This window comes from Delphinus delphis, chromosome 2 (genome assembly GCF_949987515.2).
Source record: "Delphinus delphis chromosome 2, mDelDel1.2, whole genome shotgun sequence".
NCBI lineage: Eukaryota > Metazoa > Chordata > Mammalia > Artiodactyla > Delphinidae > Delphinus > Delphinus delphis.
Window position 1 is genome coordinate 123012318 of NC_082684.1, and position 12180 is coordinate 123024497.

General features: G+C 39.1%; 1 protein-coding gene across 4 annotated transcripts in view; it reads left to right on the forward strand.

Annotated features, from left to right (window-relative positions):
* The first annotated feature begins 577 nt into the window (after window positions 1-577).
* The window catches only part of UBE3A (ubiquitin protein ligase E3A), a 90485-nt gene continuing 78882 nt past the window's right edge, over window positions 578-12180 (forward strand). For all 4 annotated transcript variants that reach the window (XM_060005525.1, XM_060005524.1, XM_060005523.1 and 1 more), the window contains exon 1: window positions 578-666. The gene's annotated coding sequence lies outside the window, so the exon portion shown is untranslated. The remainder of the gene's footprint in view (window positions 667-12180) is intronic.

Below are 12180 nucleotides of genomic sequence, written 5' to 3' on the forward strand. Positions count from 1 at the left end.
GCCCCGCCCCGCGTCCGTGCGTCCAGGCCTGGAGCCCTCGCCCGGCCGGGTGGCGCGCGCTGCCTGCCGGGATACTCGGCCCGCCCAGCCAGTCCTCCCCGCTTACGCCGCGGCCGCGAGATCCGCGTTTTTCCCAAGATGGTGGCGCTGGGCTCGGGGTGACTGTAGGAGACGATAGAGCCTGACTCGCCTTCGCCGGAACCTCGACACACCGCCCTTCTCTTGCTCGCGCACCCCGCCTCCGCGTAGCCTTCCGCCGGCTCGGGCGCCTGCCATCCGCCGCCGCGCCGACTTGCGCTTCACCTCTGCCGACCCGGCGCTCACGGCCGCGGGCGGCGGCACCTCTCTCGGCTCTACTTCGGGGCTGTGCTCGGACCACCTCGCACCTAGCCCTGGCCAGGCGGGCCGCGTAGCCCCCCGGTGCGGACAGGCAGCGGCGGAGCGGCGGCTGGCGACGAGCGCGGGGTTTTCTGCGGCCCCTGCGCCTCCTTTCCCGGTCTCGGTCTCCGGAGAAGGAAGCGCGGGTCCCGCATGAGCGCCGGCGGTGGCGGCAGCGAAAGGGAACGAGGCGGTGGCGGGCGGAGGCGGCGGGTGAGGGCTGCGACGACCAGTGAAGCGGCTGCTGCTGCTGCGGGGGCCGCAGCCCAGGCGCGGGGGCGACGACAGGTCAGTGTGGCTGAGGACTGGGCCTGGGCCGGGGCGGCTGGGTGGCATCTCCCATCGTCTCCTCGGCCGCCCAAGTCCCCCTTCGGGGCAGGCTCCGGCGAGGGTAGGGACGCCCCCACCCCCGCCGGGGCGAGTGTTTGGGGGCGCGCGCGGTCTGGAGAGGCCGGTGCCAGAAGTAGGCCTCTGCTAGCAGCGGCTGCTGCTGCTCCTGCCGTGACTGTCAGTCCTGGCTGGGCGCCGCAGGGAGGGAGGGTTTTGTCGCCCGAGGGGACACGAGCGGGCCCGGGGCGGGGCGTGCTGGCGATCTAGAGGTGGCCCTTCTTGGAGTGGGGCTAGCAGGGCCGGCCTGGGCCTCAGGCTGGGAAGGGCTGGCCTTTTCCTTCCAAGGGGAGCTCTTCCTCGCTGCTTTCGAGGTTTTGGCCTTCTTGGTGAAGAAATATTTAGACGTGTGCTTTGGTGGGTTGGGGTTTTGGGGGTGGACTGGTGGGGAGGGAGGGCGGATGAATTGTTAAATCAAGCCCAAGGGTTGTGTTCACAGATTACTCATCGAGGTTCTGAAATTAAACGTGAGCTACTGGGTTTGCTGGAGACTATTAAATGCAAACCTGCAAACAGTTGGCCCTTATTTTTTTACAGTTGAGAAAATGAAAAGGACTCGTCATGGTGTGGAGGATTTTGTTGGTAAAGTCAGAATTTAATGCGACAGATGTTTGATCCATAAAATTGTTAAAAATAATTTTAATATGACGCTGGTTGGTTAATCTTAGAATTCTTGAAAGATAATTTAGTTTCCGAATTTTTTAAAACGTTCTGTGGATATGTTAAAAAAGAAACATTACAAAGTCTGTTATTATATTTATTAAGTGGCTAGGGTGCCGTCGAAAATGTCAGCTAATGGCATATGGGATTTACAGTCCGAAGTTACCCTCCATCAATCAGAAAGGAATACAGGTATGACCCATAATTTCAGATCATTCCACTATCTGCAATATTGAGAGAAGCAGCAGATTACCCCAGAATTTTGTCTGGGGTCGGGGGAGAAGGGGGATTGAAATGGAAACGACCTAAAGTTCAGAAGTACAACTGTTAAAAAGTTACTTGTGAAAGACACTTGAGATACCCAGTAAATGTTGTCAAGTGATTTGGACAAGAGGGCTGAGAAGTGTTTATCTCACACCTCTGAGGAGTAAGTACCCTTACTTAAGAGATTATTTTGTAAACCATGTAAAAAAGTTTAGAGTTTAGGAAGATAAAAAGAAGTGGAAATAACTTTGGAATTAGACCCTGCTTGTAAATCTGAACTGCTTATCACATTTTTAATGAAAAAATACAATATTAATGATGGTGCTGCTAAATCCAAAGAATGACCAGAAGCCCATTAAAGAAATTATTAATCATGACAAAACAGAAACAAGAAGTAGCTTGAAGAAATAATGATCTCAGGACTTCCCTGGTGGTCCAGTGGTTAAGACGCTGGGCTCGCAATGCAGGGGGCCGGGGTTTGACCCCTGGTCAGGGCACTAGATCCCGCATGCCACAACTAAGAGCCCGAATGCCACAGCTGAAAGATCCCACATGCCACAGCTGTAACCTGGCGTAGCCAAATAAATAAATATTAAAAAAAAAAAAAGACTTAAACTCCTGTGGCACTAAAGGAATGCTTTAAATAGCAAACCAAAAACAGTTTTAAAAAAATTTAAAAATTAGAACGTAAACTATGAAAGTCTTATTGTGTCAGTATTTACTAAGTAGCATTAATGTGCTGAGTAGCATGTACACCATCTTCTGACATTGCTGGGTTACTGAGGAGTTTACACAGAGACACAAATTACAATGTTCTGATTCATTTTCACAGGTTTTATATGCTGCTTGTATTTCATATCTCTTAAATTTACACTTTTTTTCATGGCTTAAAAAAAAGCTTCTTAAGTAAGTAGTCAGAAGCGAGAGGAAGACACATTCTCATCCAACTTGCCCAGTCCATTTAACAAGATTTGTTGGGTACCTACAGTGTCTTTGACACGTAACATTTAATGTTTTATTCCTTAAACCATAGATCATTTCTAAATGACTCCTCCTCTCTCCCCTCCAAAAACAATCCTCTCTCCCCTTAAAAAAATATTTGGAATAATTTGCTGTTTCTTTCAATATGCAGTCAGTGGAATAATATAAAACTATGGATCATACCTAAATTTTTCAGCCCAAACACTTAAAGTGTCTGTTTTCTTAAATGATTACTGGTCATGTTCTTCAGTCATGTTTTGCCCTTTTGTTTAGACCTGTAGTTGTATAGGTCAAAATGTAGAAACATGACATTAAATATACATATGCAGCTGTTAAAAAATTAGTTTTATGATTTTTATGAGTGAAGACCAATTTTCAGAAGTGATTTTTTAAGTAAAATACTTGGGTAAAGTTTTAGATGCTCTTTTCATAATGATTCAGGATGACAAAATTTTGGCTGATTGTGATAGTCCCTGCTCTCTCCCCACTGCAAATGTAAAGGTAAAGTATAAAAACCAAAGACATTATGGTATGTATAGTGGAAATAGCTTTGGAGTTAGATCCTGCTTTTAATTCTGGCTTACCCTGGTTGTCTGACCCTTGGCAAGTTACTTAATCTCGAGCCGCAAGTTTTGTCATCTGTAAAATGGGGTGGTGAGACTAACTCAGAGTTGTGAGGATTAAAGCATGTGCAATGCCTAACACATAGGCACTTAATAAGTATTATCCTTTGAAGTCTTCCTACCCAGTTTTTCCGAATGTTCTCAAAGCACCTTATAGACAGTGGACTCTAACATATTATCCTTTACATTGTTACTTTGCTTACTGGTTTTGAACTCACTTTTTAAGGACAAGGACTTCTAGTGTTTACCAGAGAGTGTGTTGCCAGAGTATGGATGACTTAGTTATCAGCTAACATTTATTAGGAATCTACTGTGGCTACTCTGAGCTGAGCTTGGTGTAGGGGCTATAAAGACAAGACTCATGTCTCTGTCTTTTGGAAGTGTATAGTCTAGTGACTTTCTCCATATAACACTTTTTCTGAAACCCTGTCAAATAATGGAGCCCCATTCTCCTGGTGCCCTTCCACTCCTCAGGCAGTTCTATGGACTCAACACCTCCTACTCCCAGCTCCTGTTCTAAAGAATATTGTTTTACTGCTTCCTTTATACACTGTCTGGCACATGTTAGATACTTCATATCTTGGTCCCAATCCTCCACCCAGTGTCTGGCACATAGTATGTTAGTGTTTGTGTGTATGTATATGTATAAAAAAAATAAATTTACTTTGGCAAGTTGCCTGTAAATACTCTGGTATTTTTCTGGGACAGTCATCATTCTGTCTTCTGATTATAAATTCACAGAAGTTGTGAGCCTGAGTAGGGCTATTCCTGTTTTACACATGAGGAAATTGAAGTGCAGAGCTTTAAGATGGTTTTCTTAAAGTCACCAGGTGGCAGAGCCAGGGCACAAATTGAGCCTCTGGACTCCAGGTCAGGACTCTGCACATAATGGTACATGTTCTGTCTTACCAGTTAGGAGGAGTGTTACTTTGCTTTGAGAATGCCCACCCACCTTATTGCAGTTAAGTGAGTGTTTTCTATGATATTAGTAGAAGGCAGCCTTCAACAAGATGCCTTTTCTGACCATAGCAGTTACTGGAGGAAGTGGGGCTTTTTCTTCTAATAAAGAAAATAAAGTAAAATTACAGTAAGTGGAAATAGTGTTAATCAACAAGCCTATATCTATGTCCAAAACATGAGATGTTTGAAATACTTAAAGATGCTACATAAATAGGTTTTTCTTTTTTCTTTTTTTTTTTTCCGGCTGCACCATGCAAGGTGCGAGATCTTAGTTCTAGGGATCGAACCCACGCCCCCTGCAGTGGAAGTGCGGAGTCTTAACCACTGGACCACCAGGGAAGTCCCTATAAATAGTTTTTTAATGAGATTACTTACAAATACATGATAAATTTCTTTGCCAACTTTTCATTTAATCTCAAAATTGTCACAGTGCTTTGATCTGAGTTATCTGTTATCTTTAACATAAATACCATTATGGATAGTAAGTTAAAAAAAAGATCATTAAGTATAAGGTCTATCTGAAAGTGAAATAAGGCTAGTACTTTTTTTTTTTTTTTTACTGTTGTTTGCACATGAGATTTAGCTGACTGTTATTACTGTTTGATTCTAAGCCTTGTGACTGTGAACGCCCTAAAATTATATATAAAAATTTAAGTGCTTTAGAGTCTCAACAGGTTCTGTGAACGAAAGTCATGGAGAACCATTGATGTGGAGGAAGAAACTCTAACTTCGGTGTCGGAAGATTGTGGGTTCATCCTTCTTCTCTAGCTTCCTAGCTGGGCATGAGTAGGCCATTTAGCTTTCTAAGCCTTGGCTCTGTTCCTTCTGTCAAGTAAGGGTGATACTTGCTTTGTTTCTGAGGAATGATTTTCAAATGAGATCATTCTTGAAAAAGTAAATTAATGGTACTCTATAAAGTGACCTTATAACTGATTTAGTGACTTGCCCAAGAAAACAGCTTGGTTAGTGGTAGACAGACTGTTGGAACCTTGGTGTATTTTCATGCTTTTCTTTACTAACATTTTTAACCTTTCCATAGAAATATTATTTTTGGAAATACTTAGTATGTGAATTTATTTTATATTTGGTAACTACATTTGAAATAAACAGTAGATCTTAATAGTTAGTGATGCATTATTCAGTATTATTAGTCCAAAGTCAAATCACTTCTGTAATTTGCTTTACTTTTGACCTCTCCTGTTAATGTGATAAAGGCAAGTGAATCATAAGGTTGACCTGAAAGGAAAAGAGGTTTTGGAGACTTAGAACCTTACTAGATTAAATTATTCCTGAAGTTCAGTTTTAGGAAATCTTCTGGAATCTCACATAAGATGTCATATGTGGATTGTGGAAGAGAATCCTAAGTAAGACTTCATTAATTAAAGTCAACATCTGTGCTGCAAATAAAGCAAGGAGGTGGTGTATGAGCCCTGAACACTTAACCCAAGTAGGATAAAAATCTTCTTTCAATGAAACTCTTGGCTTGCCAGTGTGGAGACTACTGTGGTGACTCTTTAACAGTTCATTGTGTTCCAGAAGTTGATCTTCTGTACCCTTTGGGAAGAGATGAGGTTAGTCAAGCACAGATCCCTTTATGTTACAGAAATAAAACATGAAACTTTTTTTTTTTTGACCTGTCTCTTTGTGGTATGCAGGCTTGTAGCTCTTTTTTAGGTCTTAATAGGTGTCCATTTTTTCATACTTTCAGTAATTCAGAATGTTCCTTTTCACGTTTGAGACAAGTAGTGCTACACACAAATTACATAGCTAGGGGCTGAATGAAGATGCTACCAGTACTTTACACATATTCTTTTCATTTGTTGACTTTTGTCTCCTTGTATCAAAAAGAATGGCTTATCCATTTCAAGTCTCTAATAGACGTCTACCTCAGCAGTCTCCTTGAATGTGAGAAATAGTCTTAGGATTAATTGCCCTTGTGAGCTGTAGCCAATATGCTAACTCGGTTATTTTTATATTCTTTGTGATACAGTGTAAATTCTGAATTTTCCTTACAAATTAAATATACAAACAGTAGAAAGAATAATATAACAACCATGTATGTACCACTCAGTATGGACAAATGTCACATTTTGTCACTTGCACTCTTTAGCACCCTTTCTAAAAGGGATGTTCTTTATTTTCTTCTCAGATGATAGCTCTAGCACTGCAGATACCACTACAGGAATTTCTTCATACAACAAATACTTTCCTATCTTTTATCATATGTAAAGCATAATCCTGTTTTTTGGAAGGGAAAGGATGAGATGCCCAGCAGTGTTTTCTATATAAAGCTAATGGGTCACAGGGAGAAATTTGGGTTATTTCCAACTTATTAATTACCTTAGTACTTTTTTCTTAGGAATTCTGCTTATTGTGCCTTGTGTTTCTATTTGCCAATATTGATAACCTTACAGTGTGTCATGAATAAGGATACTAAATATTTACCTTTGCTAAATAAAGTTTTTGTTTTGAGAATTAAAAAATACCTGTCTTTTGAACACCTATTGTATGTGACATGTATACTAATTGATAAATCCCATTTCACACAAAGAATATTTAGGTAACATTTTTTCTAGTTTTCTGAAGTGAGCTGATAATGTGCCATATTCCATGTTGGTGATAGAAAACTATGCTGTTTAAGATAATCCAAATTTAGAGCTCCTAAGAAATGAAAACCTTCCCTAATTAGTTAAGCTGCTTCATTCATATTCAATTTCTTACACATTTTGCTATGTCTGTAACGTATTGTTATAGAATGTTTATGTCCCCCCCAACCCCCAAATTCATATGTTGAAATCCTGACCCCCCATTGTGATGGCATTAGATGGTAGGGCCTTTGCGAGTTGATTAGGTCATGAGAATGGAGCCCTCATGATGGAATTAATGCCCTTTAAAAGACTCCAAAGAATTCCCTCCCTCCCTTCTGCCACTGCGAGGATCTAGCCAGAGGATGGCCATCTATGAAGCAGGAAGGTGACTCTTGCCAGACATCACATCTGCCGGTGCCTTGATTTTGGACTTCCTAGGCTCCAGAACTGTGAGAAATTTTTGTTGTTTATACACCACCCAGTCTATGGTGTTTTGTTGTATAAGCAGCCTAAATGGACTAGGACACATATCAAACATGTTTAAAGAACAGAGGAGGAAAATAGGAAATAGATAAAGTTTGGTAGCTAACGTAGGGGTACATTGTGCTTGATAAAATGGAACTGCTTTTTTTTGAATTTTATTTTACTTTTTATAGAGCAGGTTTTTATTAGTTATCTATTTTGTGCATATTAGTGTATATATGTCAATCCCAATCTCCCAATTCATCCCACCACCACCACCGCCCCCGCCACTTTCCCCCTTGGTGTCCATACGTTTGTTCTCTACATCTGTCTCTATTTCTGCCCTGTAAACGGGTGGAGCTGTTTCTTAAAAGTTGACTTTAATGTTGACATGAGAACACTTAAGTATAATATATTAGAAAAGCTGAACAAACATTAGACTTTCATATACATAAAACTAGATTTCTGCATTTAAAATCATCTATTTCTTTAAATTTAATTATTACCCAGTGTACTATATTTCATATTATCTTCAAAATAAAAAGTAAAATCTTAGGGTTTCATTTAACTCAGTATCTGAGTCAGTCTCCTCCCTCCTCAAAATTCCTCTTACATGTTTTGGGTAGATGAAGGGTAGGGAGGGGTGAACTTAAAAATAGATGGATCCAAGTTGTAAAATATTGATAGGTCACTTATCTCAGCTGAAATTAAACTATTTACTCCTGGATTGAAGATTCTGTGTGAACACTAAATATTTGCTGTCTCTCTCTCTCTTTTTTTTTTTTCCGTGTGCTGTTTTAGGTATTTATAAGTGCTGGATGAATGAGCTACTTTTTAGTTAGTTCAGGACTACTTTTAGATATGTGCTGTGGGCTAATGAACTATGATCAGGATATAATGAAGTATGATCTGGAACAATCCTCTAGGCCTCAGAACTTCAAGTAATTTTAAGTAAAGATGGACTAGGGGTCAGCCTGGATAGTGGGCCAGAGACCCACTTTACTGCCTATTCCTGTGCTGAATTTGACAAGGCACTCCTAGGAGAGAGAGAGAGAGAGAGAGAGAGAGAGTGTGTGTGTGTGTGCGCGCGCGCACGCGCGCGCATGTGTTCACACATGCCCATTCCATATTACTAGCTGACACCAGATTTTGAGAAATTGGGGCTGATCGCTGTTCAGCCTACCAAGGTTTTCTTTCCAGCGAACAAGGTCTAATCCCCTTAAGTGCTTTTTTAGCTATGTAGTTAGTATGTGTTTAAAATGGTGATGACTCCAATAGTATTTATTTTGTGTTCTTATTCTGATATCTTTCCTTAGTTCTTTTATCAAGGAAGTAGGTTGGATTAGAAGATCTCCAAAGTAATTTTCGGCTTGTATATTATATGCTCACTTTTTTCTTTTTAAAATATATGTATATATTTTAATTAAAAAAACATTTAAAACAGTAAATAATATATCAGGTACTTATTTACCCATCACTCAGAACTATAAATTACGCCAATTTTGATCCTTAGCGAACCAGATGCAGTCTTACATATGCACTTGTAGCCACCTCACCCCCAAGTCCTATTACCTTCTCTCTTTACCCAAGGTAATAACTATACCGAGGTTCTTGAATTTCATATCCTTGTTTATACTTTTACTGTATATGTGTACTTGTATCTGTAAATGCTATATATGGTGTTGGATTTTGTGTTTTAAAATTTTTACAGAATGGTATTGTTACTGTACATATCTTTCATCAGCTTTTTTTTTTTTAAACTATTTTTTGGGATATGTATGTTGATGCATGTAGCTCTAGTTTAGTTTAACTGCTGTATAGTACTCCATTGTATGATATATCAAATATATGTGTCCCACTACTAATGGATATTTTGAGTTTTTTCCTTTTTCGCTATTATAAATGATGCTGCAGTGATCATGTTGACACATTTCTTTGTGCACATATTTCTTTGGGAAGATTCATGGAAGTGAAACTGCTGGGAAATAGATTGTGAATAACTTTACTGGATGTTGCTAAATTCTTCTCTAAAATGGTTATGTCAGTATATACTTTTTTTTTTTTTTTTTTTTGCTTTACGTGGGCCTCTCACTGTTGTGGCCTCTCCCGTTGCGGAGCACAGGCTCTGGACACGCAGGCTCAGCGGCCATGGCTCACGGGCCCAGCTGCTCCTCGTCATGTGGGATCTTCCCGGCCCGAGGCACGAACCCGTATCCCCTGCATTGGCAGGCGGACTCTCAACCACTGCACCACCAGGGAAGCCCGGTTATGCCAGTATATACTTTATCAGCAGTGTACGGACATTTCTTTTTCCAGCATCCTAGCCCATACTTGAGATTGTCAGATTTTAAAACTTTTGCAAATTTGATGGGTGTGAAATTTTAGCAAAATATTACTCTCATTTTAGCATTTCCTTGATTATTCTGGGTGGTGGATATATGGATATGAATTTTATTATTTTCTGTATGTTTTAAATGTTTCATAAAGAAATGGTTTAAAAGAAAGTAAGAGACAACGTGTTATACAACGTTTATGTTGTAAAGGATCTTGGAGATCATCTCATCCAGCATTCTTTATGATGCAGCCGGGAAAGTTATCAGAATAAGAATAAAATATAAAACCCTACTTATTGTCCTTTGTGATATTCTCTTTTGGGATATATCTCAATTTTTGAAGTGAAGCTCATGAGTCTTTTCTTTTATGATTTCTGTTTTTTATTGAAGAAATCCCTTTTAATATTGTCTGCAAATAGTTGAGAGGTTTTTGTTGTTGTTTATTTTTTTGCATTTAGGTCCATCTGGGAGGGAATTAGGAATCTTTTTTTTTTTAAATGAAAAACGAGTTGTCCCAACATTAAGTATTGAATCTTTTCCCCATTAAATTTTTTAAATATCACCTGTATCATCTGCCAAATGCTTGGGTTTGATTTTAATTTTTTTTTTAAACACTGGTAGTACATTGTTTTATTTCAAATAGCTTTATGTTAAGCTTTGAAATGTGAGTCAAAGCCTACTCCTTTATTCATTTTCAGAACTTTTATTCTTAGACTTTCACTTTTCCATAATAATTTAAAACCAGTGTATCAAGTTTGTTTGCGGATATTAATTGGAATTGCATTGAATACATCAATTAACTTGAGAATTGACATAGTTTATTTTGCCATTTATTCTGTATTTTACAGTTTTCTTCCTAAATTCCTTTTATACATACCTTGTTAAATTTATTCCTAGATATTTGATCTATACATATTTTTTTGCACTGTAAATAGGATCTTTTTTCTGTTACATTTGATCATTGCTGATGTTAATTTTGTATCCATTAACTTGGGTGAACTCCATCAGTTTTATTAGTTTATAATTCTTTTAGATTATTATAAACAACAATTCTGTCTTTTCCAGTGAACTTTTAAAAATACAAGTCTAACTTTGTTACTTTCTGTTTAAAATTATTCTTTGGCTTTCTGTGGCTTTTAGAATAAAATGCAGAATCCTTAATTGGTCTACAAGGTCCCATCTGATCTGGATTCTCTCTGCCTCCTAAGATTTAATTCACACTCTCCTTTTTTTGGAACCACCTAACAATATTGGCCTTTTTTTCAGTTTTTTGAACTATCCAGGCTCCTTGTTGCAAACCTTTTGCCCAGTGCATTTCAGTCTGCCTAGAACACAGTTAGCCAACAAATTTTATCCATCCTGTAGGGCTCAGCCTAAATATTACTCAGGGAAGCCTTCCTTTTAGAATCTCTTTGTACTTACTAGTATTAGGGCTTTCTTGTATGGTATGGTTATTGAATTCTGTGTTTCCTGGATAAGTACTTAGCTCAACTGATATTAAATAATTACTTTTGAATTGAAGATTCAATGAGAAAAACAAATGTCGGTCTCATTTTTTTTTCACGTGCAGTTTCAGGCATTTGTCAGTGTTGGATGTTTACTGATTGATCAGAATTGCATTTTTTTTCCAGTTAGAGAAATATTACTCCAGTTGGTAACTGCTCAAAAGAAAATTCGTAATTAGGCTACACTTTAGTATTTTACTAGACATTAATAGAAAATTAAATGTTCTCAATGTTTAATATTTATGTCCTTCGAGTATGGATGGTCTTTAGAAAAACAATTTTCTGTCTTTTAACAGATGCAATCTAGTTCACTTAAAATTATATGTTGTGAATTTTTTGTTTTTTTTTTTTGCGGTATGCGGGCCTCTCACTGCTGTGGCCTCTCCCGTTGCCGACCACAGGCTCCGGACGCACAGCCTCAGGGGCCATGGCTCACAGGCCCTGCCGCTCCGTGGCGTGTGGGATCTTCCCGGACCAGGGCACGAACCCGTGTCCCCTGCATCGGCAGGCGGACTCTCAACCACTGCGCTACCAGGGAAGCCCATATGTTGTGAATTTTTAAAAGCATTTTGAAGTTAAATTAGAAGCTAATGGTCTTTTATCCTTAATTCAGATTTTATGACTTTAGATGCTACATTTGATAGATGAAATGTAATAAATTAAACATAAAATAGTGTTCATGATTATTTCTAGGAAAACTCACCTACCTTTAGTTATTTTAGTATATTGCATTATAAATATTTTTTGTGTGTGCGCTGAATACTAATGTAATTCTGTGTTTAATTTTTGGTTAAGTTCTATGTAAGATTGAACTCAATTTAACTACTGTGCAGAAAGAACCCAGAGGAAAATTTCAGAATAATAAGTCATTGGGACTATGTGTGTGGCACATTGCTTCTGTTTTCAGATCATGGAATTGTTGATTGCAATAAGTGATTTATAATTAAAGTCAGGAAATTGAAATAATTCTGGTACTTTGGAATTTTTAAAGGCTTTCCATAGATGACACTTGGGATCTACACTGAGATAAGATTCTCTC